Source organism: Vulpes lagopus, chromosome 24, assembly GCF_018345385.1.
Source record: "Vulpes lagopus strain Blue_001 chromosome 24, ASM1834538v1, whole genome shotgun sequence".
NCBI classification, from domain to species: domain Eukaryota; kingdom Metazoa; phylum Chordata; class Mammalia; order Carnivora; family Canidae; genus Vulpes; species Vulpes lagopus.
In genome coordinates this window covers 30552963-30578267 of record NC_054847.1, presented here as the reverse complement: position 1 = coordinate 30578267, position 25305 = coordinate 30552963, and the positions used below count along the sequence as shown (strand labels likewise).

At 48.1% G+C, this 25305-nt stretch overlaps 1 protein-coding gene across 4 annotated transcripts in view; it reads right to left on the bottom strand.

The window, feature by feature from the left end:
• LYPD6B (LY6/PLAUR domain containing 6B) overlaps positions 1–25305 on the bottom strand; it is a 167698-nt gene that overhangs the window by 134259 nt on the left and 8134 nt on the right. Inside the window, exon 1 of one of the 4 annotated variants that reach the window (XM_041739278.1) lies at positions 1610–1769. The exons of the other annotated variants lie outside the window; for them this stretch is intronic. The gene's annotated coding sequence lies outside the window, so the exon portion shown is untranslated. Of the gene's footprint in view, positions 1–1609; positions 1770–25305 lie in introns of those variants that run through there. 4 annotated transcript variants of the gene reach the window in all.

Here is a 25305-nt window from a genome sequence, read left to right as displayed (position 1 = left end):
GGCTCAGGATGGTTCCGTCGAAGGAGAAAGGTGGCTGCACCGCATCCCCAAAATGCGTCCTTCTCCTACAAATCTCAGCCCGCTCCGGCACACCCGGCCCCCAGAGTCGTAATTCCCACCGTAGAAATGAATTACTCTTCAAAGACCTAAGTCCGCTAAAAAGAACGTAGCTACTGCAAATGAGGCAAGAACAAGAGAATATGAATAGAAATGGCATTTTAATAAGTCATAAGACTTTAGGGGAGGCTAAGAGTTAAGGCTCACTTCTGATCTTTAATATGGAATTAATCTAGGGGGTCTTCCAAAAACATCCGTCTAGCAAAGGCCTCACACGATGTCGTCCCTTTCAAGTGCAGCCATAGAGAATAAAAATGAACCCCTAAAAGCAGTCAGGGTTCAGGTGGGTTTTATGAATTGATCTCTGGTGTGTGCCAGCTATGGCTGAAGTCCAAATTACAGCAAACAATATGTATCTTAAATTTCATATGAGCTAGAATATGGTTAGAGTTAAATTTCATATCAATCAAAAAAAATTTAAAAAAAAAAGAGTTAAATTTCACGAAATGGAAATCTACTCATGGAAGAAATATTGAGCAGTAAGTGTTGGACACCAGGGACGCCTGGGGGGCTCAGGCGTTGAGCATCTGCCTTTGGCTCAGGTCGTGACCCCGGGGTCCTGGGATCGAGTCCCGCATCAGGCTCCCTGCAGGGAGCCTGCCTCTCCCTCTGCCTCTCTCTCTCTGTGTCTCATGAATAAATTAATAAAATCTTTTTTTTTTTTAAAGAAAAAAGTGCTGGACACCAGCTCACATGCTGAAAATCAGACCCAGGGGTGAATAAAGTAGAGCCCAGCCTTGCCCTCACAGGGCTTAGAACAGAGCTCACAGAGTGGAGTTCACAGGCATCCCACACGCTGGCAGTATTTCCCGATCTTTAAAAGGCGAGAATTTAGTGACAACTATCTTAGAAATTTCTATTTGTTCTTCTGAATGTTAATGCTAGTCAACTCCCTGGACTATCCTTGAAATGAGTACCAAAGGCTGGGCTCCAGGCTCCAGTCGGGTATAACCTATAGAAGCGTGGTCCTTAGGGTGTGCGTGTGCGCCAACCTTGGAAGCAGGCCAATCTGTGCTGGAGAAGATCGGGGTCACGGATTTAATCCCCCCAAAGGACCACGGTAACCTCCACATTTCAAATGATTCGTTTACAGAAAGGACCATGGTCTCCAACACACGTGGAGGGGATACGGGCAACGCACGTCGTGGGCAGAGAGGATGGCAAAGGTCGATGCAAATGAAGATCTAGTCACAGCGGGAAACAGGCCGCACGGCGCCTGGGGAGGGGGTGAGGGGCCGGGTCCAAGGAAAGGGCAGCGTGCCCCCCACGTACGAGCTTCCCTCCGTCCTTCAAGGACCCTATCCGGCCCGACGTCGTGGCACCAGGACATCGTCCCGTCAGCCTACCACGCGGGCCAGCAGCGTTCACGGTCACACTCGTGCCGACCCTAGGGTCGGGGAGGACGGGGCAGTCGAGCAATGGCCCCTGCCCCGAGGAGCCGTCGCCCGGGGCCAGCCCAGGCCCATGGGCACTCGATGCCGAGCCCACGCACCTTGTCCCTCCAGGACACCAGATGGCTTCCGGCAAACGACAAGGGCGCCTGGAAGGGCAGGAGCTCCCAGGCCGTGCCATCATGTGGATGGAAGCTCCTCCCCGGCGCGATCCAACTCGCCTGCGTCCGTGCGGGTACACTCAGCTCACCCACTTTAAAGCAAATGAAAAAGAAAGGGAGGGTAGAAAAAAAAAAAAGACCTTAAAAGCCACTCCCTTCAAATCACTTGAAAAACAGCCCTTTGAAGAGCTACTCCAGCAGAGGCCCGGGGAAATTTTTAAAAATCATAGTTCTTACTAGGATTGACACGGTCTTCAAAAAATAAAATAAAATAAAATAAAAATCAAAGCGCTACAGAAACACGATGGCTTCCTAACACAAAGGGAAGGGCACTGTTCAAAGTGACTCTGTCGCGTGCTGATGGCTACTTACGCGGCGTGGAAACCGAGGCCCTCACCTTCCTGCAGACGCCCAGGGACCCCCACCCCACCCACCCCACCCCAGTCTTTCTTTGCTCAATCATTTCAGGGTTGCAAGGGCGTCCAGGGAATTAGAACTGAGCTGTCAAGGCTCCCCGTGGCGTTCAACGGGGAGGTCACGAGGTCGTCCACCGACAGCCCGCGGCACAGACGGGCCTCCCCACGAGTAGAGGGGGACGGAGGACCCCGCGGGCCACCGCGGCCTGGGCAGGAGGGTTCCCACTGCCCCCGTCACCAGGTTCTTGCTCCCCCTACACCACTGACTGTAACCCCAGCCTATTTTGATCTCAGGCCACCGTCTAGCAAATTCACAAAAATGCCTCGAGCACCTCAGGTTTTACAGTCATGATAACATCTTCCATGGAATAATGACACACGGGTTTTTCTATCCATTTCCAAATCTTTGTCCTTTTTTTTTTTTTTTAATTAAAGTGAGGGGGCGCCTGGGTGGCTCAGTCAGTGAAGTGGCCAACTCCTGATTTCAGCTCAGGTCATGACCTCAGGGTCCCGAATGACCCCCATAAGGCTGCACTCTCCGTAGGGAGTCCGCTTGAGGCTTCCCTCCCTCTCCCTCCTTCCCTGCCCCTCCTCCGCACGCCCACATATGCTCTCTCTAAATAAATCTTTTTTGGAAAATGAAATAAAAACCGTAAATTTAGAGTAAGGATTTTTTTACTCTACTCTTCGGGTAGTAGACCCTCACTACGTAGCACACTTATTAGGACCAGAATGGTCTTCAAAAAAATTCCCATCACACAACCACCATCCACACTGCTGTTTTTCCCATCAACCTTCATCCCGCTTCATACCTAATTTAGGACATACCCTAAATATTACAGCAGCTCTAGAGCATCCCATCCTATGGATGTACGAGTCACCCATCCATCTCCTTTCCGCTGGGTAATTAAGTCACTTTCCATTTTTATTATAAATCACACTTTAAAGAATATCTTTATGCCAAAGATTTTTAATTCCAGACATTCCTTGAAAATATGGTTCTAGTTAGAGTTAGTCCAGGTGTCAGGAACTAGCCAAACAAGCAAATGATTTTAAAGTTGCCGGTAACAGGTTGCCAGCAGGGTTCTCGTGCATTTCAGGGTGAATCGGACAGTTTGCTTTCCCGTGTTCAAATCCCACTCTTCTTGGGCAGCTCGGGTGGCCCAGCGGTTTAGCATCTGCCTTCAGCCCAGGGCGTGATCTGGAGACCCAGGATCGAGTCCTGCGTCCAGCTCCCTGCAGGGAGTCTGCTTCTCCCTCTGCCTGTGTCTCTGCCTCTCTCTCTCTTTCTCTCTGTGTCTCATGAATAAATATATAAAATCTTAAAAATAAATAAATAAATAAAACCCACTCTTCTCTAGACTCCCTTCCTCTCCTGGACTTGTTCTCCCTTCAGCCTCTTGCCTCCATCTGCAAAACTGGCCCCAACCCCTAGGCTGAGCCGTCCTCCCCCCGCAGGAGGGCAGGGCTTTGCTACCCTTTGCTTTTGTTTCTGCCTATTTTCACTCTTCCTCTGACTCTGTCACCACACTTCCCCAAAAGCATCCCATTCCCCTTATTTAAATGGATATGGGTTACACAGGTGTCTTGCCTGCTTTTTAGAACATAGATCCTCTACAGATTAGGAGTCTTATTATAAAAATATAGTCTTATGACCTACTTTCTAATTCCCTGCTGTAAAAATTTTCTCAAGTTCTTAGTCAAAACTCAGTTATAGTCAAATTGCTTGCACTAGTTTACAGGTTCATCCATCATAGGGCTTTCAGTCATTTCTGCCCTCTATTTCTCCATTCACATAAAACACACAAGTTTCCTTCTTCCTTTCCTCTGCCAGAAGTTTCACAACTGTCTTTTTCCAGAATCCATGAACTATCTAATTCCATCACGCTGAGATTAGCACAAACCCACACTGATGGATAAACTGCTCAGAACGTGATAGTTGATCAAATGTGTGGACGCGGTGCAGAACACAACATAAAACCACAGCCGTAAACACACGGATGCATCAGACTAGAAGCTGTCAATCCAGACCCGACTGGCTGTTTCTAGGTTTTTCTATCACCGGTTTACTACTTATTTACTTCGGGCCGGCACAGTCCCATAAGAAAGTTACAGCAAATGCCAAACATTTGAGGACAATTCAGGAGAAACAAAGGAAAGGGAAAGGAAGATTTTCATTTTCAGAATCAAAACCACAAAGTTTCTAGACCATCTAGATCTGTGGCCACAAACTAAGGCAAGATCACCATCACGTAACTGGAGCATCGACGGTGAAGAGTAGCGTGGGGAGACCTACTTCTATTGACCGCTCCCCTCTCTCCGTTCCACATGGGACCTCACTCGGCCACCAGAGCTCAATGCTGTGGAAGTCATACACGGCAGGGGCTTCTCAAACGTCCATGGGCTCTGAGTCACCTGTGATCTGAGAGGCTGGGGGGCTGGGGCTGATCTGAGTCACCTGTGATCTGGGGCGGGGGGGAGGGCAGCACCTGGGATTCCACGCTCTGGTGAGCAACCAGGGGCTAGTTCCTACAGCTAGTCTGAGGACCAGACTGAGTAGCAAATATACGGAGTTCAGCACCCAGGAATTTTTTTTTTTTTAAGATTTTATTTATTTATTCATGAGAGACAGAGAGAGAGAGAGGCCGAGACACAGGCAGAGGGAGAAGCAGGCTCCGTGCAGGGAGCCCGACGTGGGACTCGATCCCAGGACCCCGGGGTCACGCCCTGAGCTGAAGGCAGGTGCTAAACCGCTGGGCCACCCAGGCATCCCCAGCATCCAGGAATTTTGTAATCAGCAGATTTATAACAAAAGTTTCCAAAATGCAGCTATGGATGATTAGCTCCCTTTCTTTTATTAAAAGCAAGGTTCTTAGAGAAGAGACACCTTTTTCCTTAAGGGCATTAACACTGATAGATTCCGAAATACATCAGAAACTAAGAACTTGGGCGCCTGGGTGGCTCCGCGGTTGGATGTCTGCCTGCGGCCCAGGGCGTGACCCCGGGGTCCTGGGATCGAGTCCCACGTCAGGCTGCCTGCAGGGAGCCTGCTTCTCCCTCTGCCTGTGTCTCTGCCTCTCTCTCTGTGTCTCTCAGGAATAAATAAATAAAATCTTTTTAAAAAAAAAAAAAAGAAAGAAAGAGAAAGAAAAGGAAACTGGGAACTTGGGTTGCCCCGAGGAAGAAACTGGCTAACTGCAGGAGATGAGTGGGAGAAGGTCACTGAATATTCTTTTGCAGCTTTTAAATGTTGGACCACGTGAGCAAATTACCTACTCAAAATACAAACTGTATTTCAAAATCTTTTTGTTTTTAATTAATTTATTTATTTACGAGAGCGAGAGAGAGGCAGAGACACAGGAGGAGGGAGAAGCAGGCTCCATGCCAGGAGCTCAGGGTCACGCCCTGGGCCAAAGGCAGGCGCTAAACCGCTGAGCAACCCAGGGATCCCCTGTATTTCAAAATCTTAAAGCATTTCATAGGATACTCAATAAACATTAACTCAAATTAATCCCTTCCCAGGAAAGTAAGTGGTAGGCCCAGGAGACCACTTACCTTAAATAACTTAGCATTTTTCTTCAAAGAGGGAACATCCCACAGTTCCACCACCTTCTAGGGCGAGGCCACTGTTACATTTTTATTCTAATAACATTTTCCAACCCAACTGCTCTTCTCCGGCCCTGGAAGGGCCCCACAGGATACCCGGATTCATAGCAGATTCAAAAACAGCTACGTCCACCCTAGTAACTCTGGTCCCGCTGCCGGGAACAAGGAGCAAATGCGGAGAATTTCTATCGCCTCCACCTCCAGTCTGTGCATTTGAGAGTCGGGCCTATTTGCACGGGCATCGCTCCTGCCAATGCCATTCAAGCCCGTGTTTCCGACTCCGGAGAAGCAACGGCGCCTGAAATCAGATGCCAAAGGCAGGCACGGCTGAGGACGTGTGTGTGCACACTCCTGGGGGTGTCCTCGCAGGCGCGACCCCGCCACTGACCCCAAGGCTGAACACTAACCCAACTTGTCACCTATGCGACCCACCGCACCTGCACTCTCACAGTGGGGGCTCCACGGCCAACGCACCCTGTGATGCTCAGGACGGGGCGCTGGGGCCCCGGGAACTCCTGCGGGGACGTCGAGCCATAACCTTCCCTGCAGCCGGCTCTCTGCTCCCCTGGGCCCCACAAAGCCCGCCTTACACCCGGCTGCTGGGGCTTCCTCCCCCAGAGGTCGCCGCTCACCTGCTGTCCCCCCCACTCCGGGTGACCCCTCCCCGGGGCCCCAGTCTCCTGCTCCTGGGGGACAGCCTGGGCTCCGGGGGAGAGGCTCCGGGAAGACAGGAGAAGGGTGGGGAGACAGGAGAAGGGTGAACAGCAGACGCCCGGCCCTGCCCGGCCCCCAGGAACTGCGCCACCAGCCCAGCCCAGGCCCCAGGACACAGACCACAGGCCCAGCCCGGTCCCCAGGACACGGGCCGCCAACCCAGTGCTGTCCCCTCCCCTGGTGAGGAAGGGCACAGGCCAGGACTGGGCGAGTAACCATACGCTGAGGCGTGGGCAAGTGGCCTGCAGCGGCCCAGGGCCACCTCGCCGCCGCAGACACAGCCCAGGACCAGCCAGGAGGGCCACGGTTCCAGCAGGACACACGTGAACCCGGCATCACAGGCCCAGAATACGTCCCAGGGGCTGTGACGAGGGGCCCTGCAGTCCGAGGGCGCCCCCTCTGCCCCCCACAGCTTGAGCTGCTGTGGCCCAGGTCTCACCTGCCCGGTGGCGGGTGGGAGCCTCTGCCCACGGCAGCAGCGGACCAGGAGCCGAGAGTCGCCCAGCTGGGCTGCAGTTCCAAGCAAGAGGAGCGAGAGAGGCCGGGGCTGCAGAACGTGGTTCCGCCTGCCAGGAAGCCCTTCCCCTCACCAGAAACTCCCGCAAGCTCGTCCTGCTTCACGCAGCAGCCACAGCAACGGTCACTAGCAGCCACTGCCTCCAGACACATCACTGGGCCCTCCCTTCCCTGCTCACTATTCTGTAGGCACTCTCAGGTCCCCTGAGCAGACCAGGCCATCGCCACCCAGGGCCTCCATTACCTCGGCCTACGAGGCTCCTCCCATGGAGCCTTTACAGCTCTTTTCGTTCCCCTCCACTTTTTTTTTTTTTTTAGATTTTATTTATTTATTCGTGAGAGACACAAAGAGAGAGGCCGAGACCCAGGCCAAGGGAGAAGCAGGCTCCATGCAGAGAGCCCGACACGGGACGCGATCCTGGGACCCCGGGTCACGCCTTGACCACCCTATTTAAAACTACAAACCCCTTCCTCCAGCACCTCAGCACTCTTGCTTTTTCTCATCTTTAATTTTTTCAGGGGGTGGCACGCACAGAGACGGCGAGAAAGAACGTTGAGCAGGCCCCACGCCCAGCACAGAGCCCGACGCCGGCCTGCATCCCACAACCCTGAGATCCTGACCTGAGCCAAAATCGAGTCAGCCGCCCAACCAAGGAGTCACCCAGGAGCCCCCCTTTATTTTTCTCCAAAACACTTATCCCACTGACGTCCTGTATATGTTCCCTACATATTCGTTTATTGTCTCCTCCACCAGAAGCACATGTGCTGAGAGTCCAGGAGGGAGTAAAAGAGCTTCCAAGAGAAAAAAATTAGAAACAAGACCCACGAAGGCCCATTAGGCCCATTAGGCCCTCCTCCTCCTCCTCCTCCTCCTCCTCCTCCTCCTCCTCATTACGCGGCCATTCCCGATGGTAGGATGCAGACTGAGAGCCCTCTTCCTTCAAGTTTCCCTTCACCTGTTTCTGCTTCCCTGGCCTCCCCCATTCCCAAACTCCCACAGCGCTGTCTGTTTATGCAAAGCTTCAGTCTAAACCACCAGCACCTGCCTCGGTGGGCGGCTGGGAGGACGAGATGGGCGCATTCGTGGTTGGAAAAGCTCCAGGACGGGGCAGCCCGGGTGGCTCAGGGGTTTAGTGCCTGTCTTTGGCCCAGGATGTGACCCTGGGGTCCCGGGTTCGAGTCCTGCATCGGGCTCCTTGCATGGGCCTGCTTCTCCCTCTCCTGTGTCTCTGCCTCTCTCTCTGGATCTCATAAAAAAAATTTAAAAAAAAAAAAGCTCTAGGACGGTGCTCAGTGCTGCTCACTATCCAGCAAGTCGTGCCCGTTATTACCACCCGCCGTGCGTCGTGTCGCACATGCAATAAAGCCTCGTGTCCACGGCTAGACAATAAGCAAACCGAGTGCGAAGATCTTACTCTGCATTTTGAAATCCCCCAGGGTCTTTAACCCAGTTTTTAAAGATTATTTGTTCACTGGTTGAAACGAAGGACTTCCACCCTGAAAGATTGGTTAGAAACCCCTCGGAACCTCTCTTTAAACAGCGATTCTAATCCTCCTCCTCCAGGACTGACCTGCTGTGTAAACACGCAAACCTAGGAAACCGGCACTGAGCGTGGGAAGCTCACTAGCGCAGGACGGCGGGACGGGCCTCTATGAAGCAGCAAACTCATACGGACTCCAGAGAATTTTCCCCAAGGCAGCTGTTCCGTCTGATCTTGACTAGAATGTTTGCAGCTAATGAAGTGTTGCTCTGCTCTCAGCAGGACCCTGCAGGCCTCAGCCCCGCAGCCCCCCCTCCCCAGTAGTGCCCTGCAGTCGCCCAGACCACAAAGGCGGTGGAGCCTGGGGCAGGGGAGGGGGGGAGGCCCCCCGCTCACCAGCCCCTCCGCCACTGCGGCCGCCTCCAGGAAGCCCTCAGGCCGCACCACTGACGCCTCCGAGGCACCCGGGGCCTCAAACTCCCCCAAATCGGACTGCTCCGTGCCCGGGGAGGGCAGCCCTGAAGGAGGGCAGCTCTGAAGGGCATAGGCCTGCAAGGCGTTCACCGCCCCCCTTCCTTCCCTCCAGCCCTCCTCCTCATCCAGTGCTCTCTGTGCCGACATCATAGTTACTCCGAGGGCTGGGCACCGCAAACACAGAGGAAATGAGCCCTGGCCCGCCCTCAGGACGGTGCCTTCCAGGGAGAGAGAGTAACCATGGCCCGATGTATACAGTTGGCCCTTGAACTGCAACTGGTTTGACCTTCTAGGTCCACTTGCATGTGGATTTTCTTCAGTGCAACAGCCTAAATATCTTTTCTCCTCCTTGGGACTTTCTGGGCCTTTCTCTAGCTTAGGGCCTTGTAAGAATACAGCGTACGATGCACAGAGCATACGAAACCTGTGTGCGTCGACTGCCCACGCGGTCACTCAAGCTTCTGATCAGCAATAGCCTGGGGTAGTTAAGTTCTGGGGGAGTCGGAAGTTCCACGTGGGTTTTCAGCACAGGGGTGGGAACTCCTGACCCCAACAATGTTCAAGAGTCAGCTGCACTGTGCTAAACAGATACCGACGTGTGCCGAGGAGAAGAGAACAAAACAATAGGGAAGAGCAGGATATAACATGTTATGGGGCCAAAAGGAAGGGTGGGATTATAGACGGGTAGCTAAGAACTCCCTCAGGGAGAAGCTCCTGTTTGAGTCTGAAGGGTGTCAGGGAGCCAGCCTTGCAGATGCATGGGGAAAGGCACTCAAGGCAGCATTAAATGCAAAGGTCCTGTGGCAGATCAGGGCTGGCATGTTGGGAAACATCAAGGAAGCCTAACATTCACGGGAATAGATGCAAGAAACAAAAGCCAAGAGGAGCAGGGAGCGAGATGTATGCTTCTGACACATACACCTCTTGATCAATCACAGAGAAAAGTGCCCCATCCACCAAATTTTCATTCACTCAAAACTCTGCAGTATTTTTCAAACTATTGAAAATATTCAAATTTTCAATATTTCAAAAAATGCATGTCTCTATATTTCAAGAGAACAACAAAAAGGACAAAAAGCTAACATGCAAAAGAAAAGAAAAAAAAAAAGCCGACGTATTTGCCTGGGGAAAAAATCCTTAGGTTCCATTAATAAAAATGAAAACTGTTTGTGGCTTTGAGTGTAAGTTTTTTTTGAACTGGGACCAAGCATCACAATAAAGAACACAGCTTAGCACCGCAGGCAACTGGATGTGCAACAATGCTATAAAAAGACGTCACGCTGGCGTAAAAGAATAACACGTAGGATTACAGGAGACAAGAGCATCGGGATTTACCGCAGGGACATTTCTTTAAATGTTGCAATGCCCCAAAGGTCTTTGGCAAATTTAAATGCCAAGTTGGCTAATGCAACATCCAGACCACACGTCCTTCCCACCCAACCAGCTTCTCAACATGAATAAGACGCTATCAACCAAGATGGGTGACACAGCAGGGTTTGGGGGTGGTACCTGGGGCTCTGCTGTCTTCCAGTTGCATTCAGTCCTAATCAGCCAGTTTCATGCATCATGACAAGAGTTTTCCAATGAAAAAAAACCATAAATTCTAAGCAGTTCAGTGCAGGGACTCAGCGCGCTTAGGGACACATAGTCTGTATCACCCAGGCAGTTCGGCATGGGCTACGGGGCATCGCCTGAGGCCTGGCTAACGGAGTACAGCTGTCATCAATGCCAGCCCACAGTCCTTCCCCCGCAGGTCCCGCGAGGCCACACCCACCCCCCACCCACAAAACGGACAAACTCCTGTTGGTGGGTCATTCCAAGACTACCTGGTTGGGAATTACCAGGAGGAAAACTATAAGAAGTCAGTGGGGCTAAAGTGATCGACCTGATAAAGAATAGCAAGGAAAGAAGTGACCCGAACTTCAGAAAGGGAAGGAACCAGAGGAGCAAAAAGGATTTTTGAGGAGAGGTGATCCAGAACTGCATGAGTTAGGAGAGAAGCAAGAGAACTTTTAGAGACATTACTTAGCATTTCTAGAAATATACATTAAATCCCTATTAATGTTCTTTGAAAAGGGCAAATACAAAAAAATAAAAATAAAATAAATAAATACATAAATACATAAATTAGAAAAGGGCAAATACAGGTTGAAATTTGGAAATACTTCTTACATTAGCTTCTGAACTGTGTTCCTCTGAATAGTAAATGGCATGAAGTACTCTTAGAACTAGACGCGGGGAAAGAGCTTAATCTATGGACAGAAAAAAAAATGCAGTGAATTCTTCACTTGACATGATACATTCTGCGTTATCAAGGGCCGTGATGTATTCCAAAACAAAGCACGGCGAAGATTACAGGGGAAATCCCGACCAGCGTCCCCTGCCCTGCCTCAAACACTGACGCCGGTTATTCAGCAGATGTTAATAATCACATGCCAAATTTGCTCCCACACTACCTAAAAAAGCAGAAATATGGGCAAAGATTCATTCTGTCCTGCATTTTTCCAGTCTCACCAAAGAGCCCAAGTAACAAAAACTTGCTCCCCTGCTGAGGTATTCCCCAGTGATCCAGAAGTTTCTACTCAGTTGACCTAAGGATAAAAAAGGATTTTCTCTCAAGGATCATGAATCTAACCAGTCCCTCCTTCTCCCCTCCAAAAGACAACCTATCAGGCAGGTTCAGAGGAGGGTAGTCAGACATCCTTCAAAAGCAAAAGCTTTTCTACTCACCAAGAAGTTTCTGATCAAAGAGGATTCCTAAATAATATAAAATATGCCCCACTGGTGAGTTAGTCAACTAAAAGATTTGGTTGCGCAAGGAAGTGAATAAATTCTCCATTCTAACCATAAAATAACTATTTGAGACTCTATTAATGATTATACCAGAATTCCATTTAAGTTATATAAAATTTTAAGAATTAAGTGGAGAAACAGACCTATAAGTAGCATAAGAACTAAAGACAGATGATCTGAGAAGATCCTCTAAAACCAAAGGAAAGAAGCAAAGACTGAAACGCTGCTTTATAACACTATGTCATATCCAAACATCTGCTTATGTAGAATGGTTTCTGTTCTCTGTCTTGTGTTTTTTTCCTACTTTCTTGATTTTTCCAAAAGGGTAACATATAATGTCCACAATCAAGAAGGAAAAAAAAAACCGAGGTTTTAAAAAATGCACAGAAAAGATAAAATGTACCTTTAGAATGTTATCAATGAGTGTGCCTGAGGGATAAATTGCTCTTCACATGTCATTTTTCTGTATTTTCTGAAGCTTCTAGAATGAGAGTGTAGTGATTTATAATGAAAAACAAATTTTAGAAAGACAAATTATTAAAATGTCAAAGGACTAAAATGTTTATTAAGGGCCAAAATATACAAATAGCTAATATGATCCGGAAAGAGCATGAACCATCGAGTAGGTACCTTTCACAGTTGAACAATCTACATGGTCTATACCGGCACGTCTCATCTTTGAGCATGTCTTCTGTTCAAGTTCTTACACCACCTTGAGGGGGTGTTGAAAACACAGGGATGCAGCCCAAGAAGGTGCACTTTGAACAAGCTCTTGGGCGATCCTGATGCTGCCAATCTGCAGCCCAGGTTTGAAGCAACGGGATGTCAGTAGAGCTGGGCCTGTGTTCTCCCCTGAAGCATGCCCAGCTCATTCTAGACTGAGCAAAAGAGCAAATGAACTCAGAATTCCACCTTCTTTCAAAGTTCTATATATATTTTTTAAAGATTTTATTTATTTATTCATGAGAGACACAGAGAGAGAGGCAGAGACGCAGGCAAAGGGAGAAGCAGGCTCCCTGCGAGGAAGCCCGACGGGGCTCACGCCCTGGGCCGAAGGCGGACGCTCACCCGGTGAGCCACCCAGGTGCCCTTCTTTCAAAGTTCGAAAGCAAGAGCACAGAGTCCTCTCTCTAGTCAACCCTTGGAGATTAAATCCTTAGTTACGTCCTATAAAAGGGGGGGGGTGTCAATGAAATTAAGATAATCATGATTGCAGGAGCTAACGGGTTTGTTGCCAACAGCCTCCGAACACCCTAGAACTCACAAGCATGCCAAACGCCTTGGTGGTGGTTTTCAACGACAGCATGTCCTTCAGTGATTCTGTTAGCCGCCTAGGAATAGGAGGCCGTCCACGGATTCAGAATCCATCACTCTAAAGGTCACAAAACAAGGCGAACGTGCCCTCCATGAGCTCACCTGGCGCTGACAGGTGCCTCTGAGACCCCGGAGCCCCGGGCAAGGGGTGGACAGGGAAGGAATCAGGACGGTGCCTGCCGGTGGATGCCCAGCCTCATACGGGTGGCCTCCCTGGGGGTCCCTCAGGAGCTACCAGCATAAGCCACAGGAGGAGCCTGAAAGCCCCAAGGAATGACTTGGGCCCATAGCCGGCGTCCCCCCATCCGGCAGCAGAGGGTGGCCGCGGGGACTCCTGCCACCCGAAGCAAGGAGGAGGGTACGTGCCCGAGACCTCCGAGTTCTGCGCGGTGGATCAGAACCTCAGCAGGAAAGCAGCCTCGGGAGCTCTAGAGAAGGCCACGGAGGACTCACCGCTGCCAAACACGGCTTGCCACTGTCCCCATGGCCGTCATTTCCCGCCTGCAGCGCACCAGGCACGCCCGGGGGCAGCGCTGGGGCCACCGGCTCCAGGCCTTCCCTGCTGGTCACCTGCTGTGTGGCCTCCAAGCTCTGCCTCCAACGCCTTTACTTCCTCTGCTATGGAACAAGATGAGGGGACGACGCGCTTGACAAGTGCCCTCCTGGCAGCCCCATAGTCACAGCCGCCCTGGAGATGCTCACGGGGACGGTGGTCAACGGGCCTCTTACTAAGGCCTCAGCAGACGGGGTGACGCGCCGTGCAAAGCTGTGCAAAGCACGGGATCTTTAGCAATAGCTCCCCTTCCGCTGAACCCGGGTTCGGTGGCAGATGCTACCCATAAAGTCACTGATAAACCAGTATTGAATGCGCTCCTTTGTGAGTCACTGCTTCATTCACTGAGATGTATTTTTGCACAACCACAGCCCCAACGACAGACGGTGGCTTCACAAGGAGAAGAGATACCAGGAAACGCCCCTCGCTGTATTTCCATAACCTCAACATCCAGCACTGAAAGCTCAGGTAAGTAAAATCGGGCTGAACGTCCTTACCAATGAGGTAGTTCGCTGCTGCTGAAAACCATGTTTTAGAAGGTTAATTAGTAACATAATCTGGGCATGTGAGGAAAGCTGGTTGCAGAACATTCTGTAGGTAAAACAGTATAATCTGATTTTGCAAATCTATGTGGGCATAAAAAATACTCATTAAATGGTAGCTATTATATTTTACATCTATTAGGGCCCCAGCCCTTTTCTTACATGTTTGAGTAAGCTATATATTCAAGTTATAACACATATCGATCATTTATGTGTCACAAATTTAAATTTTTTTTTTTTTTTTTTTTTTATGATAGTCACAGAGAGAGAGAGAGAGAGAGGCAGAGACACAGGCGGAGGGAGAAGCAGGCTCCATGCACCGGAAGCCTGATGTGGGATTCGATCCCGGGTCTCCAGGATCGCGCCCTGGGCCAAAGGCAGGCGCCAAACCGCTGCGCCACCCAGGGATCCTTATGTGTCACAAATTTAATGCGAATTTTCACAGTCTGTTGTCTCTTCATTTATATAGTTTTCAATTTTATTTATTTATTTTTTTAAAGGCCAGAGCTCTATTTTTATTTTTTTAAAGATTTTATTTATTTATTCATGAGAGACACAGAGAAAGAGGCAGAGGGAGAAGCAGGCTCCATGCAGGGAGCTCGATGTGGGACTCGATCCCGGGTCTCCAGGGTCACGCCCTGGGCCGAAGGCGGTGCTAAACCTAAACCGCTGAGCCACCCAGGCTGCCCCGAAGTTTTCGATTTTAATCTATTCAAGTCTACTTGTTTTTTGTTTCACTGGTTATTTCTTTTGCATTCAAGCCACGAAAACTGTCGTTCCTATGCAGACCTAATAAACATTTTCTGCCAGTTTTTCTATAATTTGATATGCAATATTCAACTCTCTGTGTAGTTTATTTATAAGATATGGTAATACTTGGTGGGGTCCAAAGTGACATCTTCTTATGTGCAAAGCATTTATTAAATAATTAAATAATTCTTCCTCATTGACTTTTTTTTTTTTTTTACTTATTTTGAAAACTTTAGCACACTGCTGTTACATGCAGTCAGGAAGTTATTCCAGTCCCCTTTTTAAATGAAAAGTACAAAAACCTCAAAGTAAAAACCCAAATATACACAGTAGTTTCATAAGAAATCTCAGTAAGAGATTATAAACAAATCAAATGACCATCAGGGCATTTTGCCTTCATTTCAGGCATCAGTCCACTAAGCAATAATTCCTATTTGAAATCAGTTCTTCCCATTCAGTGGAAGGCTCTGAGAATGCATTTGTAGGGCCTATGAGCACACGGTAGCTGAGTCTCCAACTGCTGTCTGAATTCTCTGCTCATTATTGTGGAGGGGCTACTTCTTGGGTGACAGGCAATATTATTCTAACCCTAATATACCTGAATATAATGCCCCTTGGCCTGAAAACACCGAAAGTTGAAGAATTCATGACTTGATTTAGTCAAGATTTAGAACTATCATTTTCACTTTATTGATTTTTCCTCCAAATATATTAGAAACCTACCATATGTAATATATACTATGTAAACTTGGACTTGTTTTTTTCCCTTAATGTCTGCATCTTGCCATTCCCTTTAAGATATAAGCTGCTAGAAAGTAAAGGCTGCGTTTGTTGGAGAAGGAAGGAAAGAAGGAAGGAAGGAAGGAAGGGCGGGCTCATTTGCTGAGCCTTGCCCACAACAGACACCCAGGAAAGCCTGCCAAGATCAACAATTATTTTAGTGTTTCATCCATAAACGATGCTTAAGGAAAAAAATTATATATATATAATACATAAATATAAAATATTTTATAATTATATTAAATAAAAATATTTATATATAAAAACATATATAAATATATATATAGGGGATCCCTGGGTGGCTCAGCAGTTTCGCGCCTGCCCTTGGCCAGGGCACAATCCTGGAGTTCCGGGATTGAGTCCCACATCGGGCTCCCTGCATGGAGCCTTCTTCTCCCTCTGCCTGTGTCTCTGCCTCTCTCTCTCTCTCTATGTCTATCATAAATAAATAAAAAATTTTTTAAAAAAATTATATATATATATATATATATATATATATATATAAAACTAAATGTTTTCATCTGAATTCATCTCTCCTACCAAGTAACATGGACAGATTTTTGCCATCAACTCACACCCTGAAGCATAAGACATGATGATCTTTCATTTGCATAGCTACGACTCGTCATTACCAGCCCTATTTTTTTGACTCAACAAAATAGAATTGCACCATTAGGATTGCAGCATGTCTGTTCTTGCAGTGACTATTTTGAATTGTGCTTTTTAGTAGCAACCACTTTAAGGGGGAAAAAAATTGTACCTTCTAAAGTGTACACTTGGCTTGGTTTTAGAGACTGAGCTTGCCTGGGTTCGTTTGCCTGTTGCTTTTCCACGTAGGGAAGGAATGTCTGAGAGAGGTTCCCCTGGAGAGAGGCAGCTGATGAGAGTCCTCAGCCTTGTGATCTCTTTCTAATCCTCTCCAACCATCAACGGACTAGTTCTCTAGACACTGTCACCACCACCATCATCGTTATCATCAGTGCTACAATTTACTGAGCACTTTATATGTCAGTCACACTGCTGAATGTTTATTTCCAGCGTTATTTTCATTACCAGAAAATTCTAGAACATAATTCCAACCGGTATCTTTAAAAATTGCCCGATTTGATATCATACTTAAGTGTGATTTTAGAGATCTTGCTTAATTGTTTAATCCAAGGAATGACTAGCATATTAAGAAGTTCGTTATTTCGTGTCATAGTACGCTTATATTCTCATACATAAAGCAGAGAAGTCTAACCTGTAAGAACATTTCTCTGCCCTGCTTCTCTCGTTTCTGTTGGAGAAGAATGGATGCGTTTGTCACGCGGCAAAAGGAGGCCCAGGAAGAGCAAGAGAGATTATCTTACATGTTGGCAAAGCAACCGTATCCGACTCCTCCCTCGGTCCCCATCCTGCTCCGGAGCTGTCTGGAAGAACGAGGTATGTTGCTTACTCCTAACTGCCAACCAGGCCGCCTCTCCCGTGCCCCCTGCCCAGCGTTTGCTGGGGGCATCCCCTGGAGAGGCACGCTCACCTCACCCGAGGGTCCCAGGGAGTAGGAAGCAAATGCCAAGGAGCCCAGGAAAAAATAGAACTCCTTCCACTGCATCCAGAGACAGAGAGAGACAGAGAGACAGATCTAAAAACACATAGAAACACACGGTTCATTCTTGAGCTTAAACAGCGAAGTCGTATCGTAGCTGTTGACGTCTGCTATGAACAGGTCCGAGCGAATCATCGGGAAGGCTGAGAGGCTGCAGAGCCTTCCTCTGCCCGTCTTCACCCTTTCGGAGGTATTACGGGAGAGTATGTCCAAGCCCATTTCATCCCGCGGAGTCTAAAGTCAAACCCACATCAATACATTTTCCCCTAAAACGTGTGGTCTCCTCCAAAGACTCGAACAAGAGCAAGCATTCGCAAGGCCTGGGGAGGGCGCAGGGACACCAGATCACTGCAGCCCCCGTGGTTCAGGTTCGCCCACGTTGGGCGCTGACTGCCCCGCAGGTGCTCCCTCTTGGAAGTTGCAGCTGCAGGAGGCACCAGAGCAGTCTATGGTCCCTCACACTGCTGGCCCCAAGCTGCAACCCTCCCTGTGTTGATCGCCCTGCACCAAGGGGACTCTGTGGCTCCTCCCGCTGATGGGGATCAAAATAATCCCCTGTCTGTGATTTTGGGCCTGGCCTGTGAATGGCTTCGGCTGGAAGGAATCCAGGCAGTAGGACGCCCCTGCAGGCTTCTTCTTACCCCTTCTAGCTCCACAGACGCCCCAGGGAAGAGCTGCCCCACATAGCTGCTGTCCTCGGAGTGGATCCCACCTGAGGCAGGTGAAAGCCCAGTGTGCGTTCCCAGGTGGTGGGAGCCTGAAGCACAGCCGCTCAGTGGAACCCGGTTGGGCCCAGCCCAGCCCGGAGGCTGGGGGGGGGGGGGGGGGGCGCGTGCGACTGCAGGAGCCTCAGCAAATAACTGCTGTTCTAAGCCCCCGTGTCCCCGGGTATTTTTTACACGGCATTTTTACGGCCAGAGCCAAGTGATACACAGTCTAAAGAGGCCACTCATGAGAAACACACTGTGGCCCCACCCCCCAAACAATAAATTTTAATAGGTGCTTACTCTGCACCCATTTGTGTAAGCCCTTGAGCGAGTCCACTTATTCATTCCTCACAAGAACCCTGTAAGGCAGGGAGGATTTTTATCCCTGTTTGAAAGACGAGGCAAGAGAGGCACAGTGAAGTCCCCTACCTGCAGCCCGAAGGTGGCAAAGGCGGGGCTGCCCCCCCCCCCCACCAGCCGCCACCAGCCTCCCCTGATCCTGCCGGGTGGAATCCACACTGACGAGCAGTCGGGAAACTAGCCCAGGTCCCTCCCAGCCTAGGCCCAGCTCATCCTGCCAGGCTCTGCTCCGTCCCCGTCCCTCACCGGCCTCTGTGCGGGCCCCAAGCTCCCCAACTCCCCGGCACCCACCACCCAGACGGCCCTGCGCTCCTTTGTGCGCCCTCGGGGTCATCCTGCAGGCCGCAGGTCCTGGGCTCGCCTGCAGCACCTGCCTCCTGCCTGTCCGGCTGCTCACCCTGGGCCCCCGCCCACCTGCAGGAGCTCCCCCCGCAAAGCCCGGAGCACCACGCACCAGCACCAGCGCAGGAGGCCCGTTACAAAGCCGGTGAGGGGCAGGGACGTGAGGTACCCGTGGGTGCAGACACGGGCCCGAGTCCCCTCCGACACAGCAAGCCCTGGCTCCCGACAAACCCCCATCGCATCCTCCGCATCCCTGGCTCCCGCCATACGTCCTTCCCCCGGCACCCCACCCCTGTGGCCATTGGAAACCGGGGACCAAGGCTCCAGGCCCGACGCTCAGTGGCCGCGAGGGGTGCCCGGGCTCAGGTCGTGGAGGAGGCTGGTGGGCATGCAGGTAGGTCCCCAGGTGGAAGGAGCAGATGCCCGGCCAGGCGAGGACGTGGCGTGGGGCCAAGGCCCCAGAACCCAGACCCGCCGGCACCCGGGCCAGGCCGCCTCTCCCAGCCGCGGGGTCCAGTTCGGGCTGTGCAGCCCGACAGCACCTGCCACCTGCGGGCAGCTGGCAGGTCCCGGGCGGAGGCCACCTGCACCAGCCGGGCTGGTCTCGGAGCCTTGGGGAAGCTACGGGGACAGGAGGGCAGCAGTCGGCCCCTGGGGTCCAAGGCCAGCACCCCACACCCAGCCCCGTCCTCCACCGCAGCGCCACTGCCCCTGCTCCCAGTGTCGCCTGAGAAAGGTGGGAGACGCCAGGGTGATGGGTGTTCCTCTATCCCTGCACAAGCACCCAGGAGGTCGGTGTTACAGACGCCCGGGATGCAAGAGCCACAGGATCTTCGAGATCAGGCCCCCGAGGAGTTTTTAGACATCTAGTGACCACTTGGTTCAGACGATCACTTGTAGAAGCATAAATAGGAAAGGGGAAACTGAGGCTGCTCCCTTTGGGAGGCAGGGGCCAGGGACCCCAACTGTTGGCGTGGGCACAGCCTCCGAGATGGCTCAGAGGAGGCTGGGGAACTTGGGTGGGACAACAAAGGTGGAGGCCAGAGCCACCCCCTGCACCTGGTCCAGAGGGGTGAGGGGACCCCATCCGAGGCCACATGGTCTGAAGGCAGCAGGACCAAGAGCAGGACTCAGGTCCTGGCTGCCAGCCCAAACACTCTTTCCCCCAACAGAGCCACCCCCCTTTCTGGAAAGGGCCCTCTACACGCCAGCCTCCCCGCGCCCCCACCAGCAAGTCCAGGGCCACCGTAGGGCTGAGACCCAGGTCGAGTGACTTCAAGATGGTGCATCTTACTGTGCAGGGAAGGCTCTGCCGCTGTAAACACCAATCCACCCGGCCCTCCCCTCCCCACCCCACTGACCCCCTGTTCCATGGCCTACGAGCTGCTCCAGATCTGCTCCCATCTCCTTTGGTTTTCCGTTGCAATCTCCCAGCACCAAATCAAGTGCTGCGATTCTCCAATTTGCCCGGTTTGTCCCCACACAGTATTTGTGTCTGGTCTTAAAACGCTAATTTCATTTTAGAAGCCTGCGAGGAGAGAAGCCAACATTTAATCGTAGGGACTGGAGGGGACTGTGCAAACCGCTTACGAGGCACAAATAGAGTAGTTATTTTCCTATTTCCCTTCTGATTGAATTGGCTGCTGTATCATATGCAGTAAACAGTATGAACCAGAAAGCAGCCCTGCATCCTTATCTCACCCCCTCACATAATCTAAAGGAAAAAATGCATTGCAATAAAAAAGGGAAAAAGGCAAGGAAAACTTCATATTTGTTTAAAAGTTAATTAAACTTGAAAGGTTTGTGGGGACAATTCATTTTCTTCTGTAGCCTGAGACCATAAGGTTTGCATTCGTTTTACCACTGGAATGATAAAAAGTAACCTGATGTTATTTTAATTGTAATAATAAATAATAAAACTGGAATAAAAGGTCTCTTTTTAAATAGCAAAATAAAAATGGAAGCTTACGTACCATACAATGCTGACTTAACTTATAAAATAAAAACTAAACTTTGTTAAGGTGTACGCCTATTTCATTGCTTTTGTTTTTTTGTTTGTTTTCATTGCTTTTGTTAATGACACTTTCATTCTTTTCTGGAAAGATGACTTTGCAGCAAGCATGCAGGTGGGACTTTATATGCATCCTAGTGAATCTTCCTTATTGACGAGATTAAACTGGAATGCGCTCTTTACAAAGAAAATTCAAACTACAATGAAACAGCACAGGAGGCCTCCAGCAAGCTTTCTGGGTAACCCAGCTGTGGAGATGGACAATGTCCCCATCCTTATCATTTCCACGTCAGAAGTGCCCACCAAAAGGACAATGCCGGGTGGTCTTCACAGTCAAGAGGAAGCAGGAATCCTAGATGAACCCTACTGAAGATGAGCACCGAGGCTGGCGTTGTATTACCAGATGCAACAAATGGAGCCAAGAAGCGGGCTAGACAAGGATTGTCTCCCCAGAAAATGGTGTGTGTGTGTGTGTGTGTGTGTGTGTGTGTGTGTGTGTGAAAGAGAGAGAGAGAGAGAGAGAACATTTCAGAAAAAGAAGAGCTGCTGATAAGAGAAAAGAGTAACTGTTGAACAAGATAAGAGGTGACTCCTAGTGAAAAAGATGGAATTGGATGAAAGGATTTCCAGGCCTCCAGTTCTAAAATTCCTTGATTCTATGGAGTAAAAAGTGAAAGCTCCATCAGCAAATTGAAACCCAGAAACCCCCAGGGGGAAGCCCACACCTCTTACTTGTTTCCTCTGACAGATTACCCTGGATGGGAACCACTTGCCGGAATATTAAACTTCCTGTTTCCTATCTGTCTCCCCCAAGATTTCCCCATGAGCACCCTGAAGATAAGGTGTGTGTTTAACTCATCTTTCTGATCCCAGCATGGTACCCGAAAGCACATAATGGGCAGCCAAACATATGGAAAGGTAGGATGGAAAAACTAGCAGGGAAAAATTAAGTTTTATTTTTAAGTAATGATCGCTTATATCCTAGGAAGCATTTTTTTTTTTTTTATATCCTAGGAAGCATTAATCAAACTCCTTGGCACCTAGATGTTACATAAATAGATTCTTCAATTAAAATACATTTTTTTTTTCCCTATTAACTACCAGGCCAAGCCTCCAAATGCACAGAAAAAAAGGAATTTTTGTTTGTTTCTTCCCTAGGAGAAAACAATCAGCAACTCCTGCTCCTTCATTCAGATTCTTATAGTATAAAAACAGGCATCAAAAACTAGCACAGGGATGCCTGGGGGGCCTAGTGGTTGAGCATCTGCCTTCGGCTCAGGGTGTGACCTCAGGGTCCTGGGATCGAGTCCCACGTGGGGCTCCCTGCATGGAGCCTGCTTCTCCCTCTGCCTGTGTTGTCTCTGCCTCTCTCAGTGAGTCTCTCATGAATAAATAAAATAATAAAATCTTTAAAAAAAAAACTAGCATAAACAATATTGGCCACTTTGTTAAATGGGAACTGACATAGGAACAAGACCAGGATGTCTGCTCTCATGACTTCTATTCAACATCGTATTGTTGCTTCTAGCCACGGCAAGTAGGCAAGAAAAAGAAATAAAAGCATCCATATTGGAAAGAAGTAAAACTATCTCTCTTTGCAGATGACATTATCTTCTCTATAGAAAATCCTAGTTAATTCCCTAAAACACTATAGATCTAGTCACCAAGTTCAGCAAGGTTTCAAGATACGTGATCAAAACATAAGACAACTGCATTTTTATGCACTACCAACAAATAGTTTAAAAATGAAGTTAAGACAATTTCATTTACACTGCACCAGAAAAAATTAAATGCAAATGCTCAGTAATGAATTTAACAAAGGAAGTACAAGACTTAAACACTGAAAGTTACCAAACATCACTAAAAGAAATTAGAGAAGACCTAAACAACTGGAAAATAACCTGTGTTCATTACCAAAAAACTTAACATTGTTAAAATGGCAATAATCCTCAAACTGATCTGTAGATTTAATGTGATCCCTATCAAATCCCAGTGGCTTTTTGCAGAAATTAACAAACTAATCTTAAAATTCTTATGAAAATATAAGAGACCCAGGATAGGCAAAACAATCCTGAACAAGAACAAAGTTGGAAAACTTACATTTCCCACTAACAACACTGCTACAAAGCGACAATAATCAAGACTGTGTGATACGGGCATAAGGATAGGGCTACAGATCAACAGAACAGAATTGAGAGCACAGAAGTAAATTATATATTTATGGTCAAACTGATTTTTGACAGGCTATGACAATCAATGGGGGAAAGAATACTCTTTTTTGGTACATGGTGCTGGGACAACGGGATAATTACACGCAAAAGAATACATTTGGATCCCTAACTCACACCATATATAAAAATTAACTCAAAACAGACCAAATATCTAAATGGAAGAGCTAAAACTATAGAACTCTTAGAAGAAAATATAGGTGTAAACCTTGTAATTTTGGATGAGACAATGGTTTCTTAGATATGACACCAAAAGCACAAGTGAAAAAAAGAAAAAAGCCAATAGAATGTTATCAAGATTCAAACTTCTGTATTCCAAAGGATACTATCAAGGGAATGAAAAGACAACCTATGGAACGAGAGATTATATCTGCAAATCATATATCTGATAAGAGTCTAGTACCCAGAATATTAGTTATATATTCTACAATAAAAAGACAATTCTACAATTGAATTCTACAATGTAGAATTCTACAATAAAAAGACAAACATCCTGATTAAAAACTGGCAAAGGGTCTGAGAAGACATTTCTCCAAAGATCTACAAATGGCCAATAAGCATATGAAAGAGTCTCAACATCATAGGTTATTAGGAAAATGCAAACTGGAACCACAAAGAGATACCATTTCATACCCACTAAGATGGCCATAAGCATGAGGACAGACAATAAAAGTTTTGGTGAGGACGGGGAGAAACTGGGATCCTCACCACATTGCTGGTAAGAATGTAAAATGGTACAGCAGCTTTGGAAACAGTTTGGTAGTTCCTCAAAAAGTTAAACAGGATAAGCATATGATCCAGCAATTCCACGCCTAGGTGTATAAACCTAAGACATCCGGAAGACACGTGTCCACACAAAAACTGGTACATGAATGTACATAGAAACATTACTTATAATAGTCCCAAAATTGGAAGCTTCCCAAATCTCCATCAAGATGAATAAACAGAAAGTGTTATATCCGTACTATAGAATATTTTTCAGCCATAAAAAAGGATGAAGGACTGATTTATGCTATAACCTTGAAAACATTATTAACCTTAAAATCTTGAAAACATTATGTGAAATAAAAGAAGCTAAACACAAAAAGTCACATACTGAATGATTCCATGCATAGGAAATGTCCAGAACAGGCAAATCCATAGAAATAGAAAGTAAATTAATGGCTACCGGGGGTTGAGAGAAGGAGGCAATGGGGAATGATTACTAATGAGTATAAGACTTCTTCGCGAAATTGTGAAAACATTTCGGAATTAGATAATGACGATAATTCACAACTTAGTGAACATACTAAAACCGCTGAATTGCATACCTTAAAAGTATATAATTTTATGAAATGGGTGTTTCTCTCAATTTAAAAATTTAAAATACACAATTTTATGGAATGTGTGTTTCTCTCAATTTAAAAATTTAAAATATACAATTTTATGGAATGTGTGTTTCTCTCAATTTAAAAATTTAAAATACACAATTTTATGGAATGTGTGTTTCTCTCAATTTAAAAATTTAAAATATACAATTTTATGGAATGTGTGTTTCTCTCAATTCAAATATTTTAATGGTGAGATCCCTGCATACACTGCTAGTGAAGATGCTCACTGGTAAAACGTCCTGAAAGACAGTTTTGAAAACAGGTATCAAATTTGATCCCAAATTCTAAGAACATATCCTCTGTGAATAATTATTAACATCACCACTTAAGTTATAAGGATGAGCTGCAACGTAGCATATAAAATGAGAATATTGGAAATGCCCTGCGGGGGAAGAGCGGGCCCCCTGCCAGCTGAGCGAGCCCCGACCCTGGCCTCCCTGGCTGAGCTGGGGCTGCGGCCGTGGCAAGGTGCCCCAGGCAGGAACGCCACTCGGCCTGCTGCTCGGCCTGAAGGTCAGCACGTTGTCAAGAGCAAACGCTTTTCACATTGTTTCATGCTTTTGACAGATTACCAGAGCGACAAGGAGGCTGTTTCCGGGGCGCCTGGTGGCTCAGTTGGTCAAGCGTCTGCTCCAGCTCAGGTCATGACCCCGGGGGCCCGGGATCAAGTCCTGTGGCACCGGCTCCCTGCTGGGCGGGCACCTGCTACGCCCTCTGCTCCTGCCCCTCCCCCGACTCACGCTCACTCGCTCTCTCAAATGAATAAAATCTTTTTTTTTTCTTTAAAAAGGCTGTCTCTGTTCATTTTGTCCAGATCCATAGTTGCTTCATGGGGTCCTCATAAATCCTCCACACCTGGCCCAAAGCCAGTCATGCTGCTGCCTAATACAGATTTTAACAAATCATGATCCTGGTCCTGGAGGTGGCTGGGGGAAGAGGCACTCAAGAGTTTAGGTGATAAAATAGATTATGAACTAATCTATGATTATGAAAACATGATTATGAAACATTATGAAACATTATGAAAGATTATGAAAACATGAACTGTTTTCTGGAGGCAAGACGGGAATATAAAGCTAGAGCCTTAAAAACAT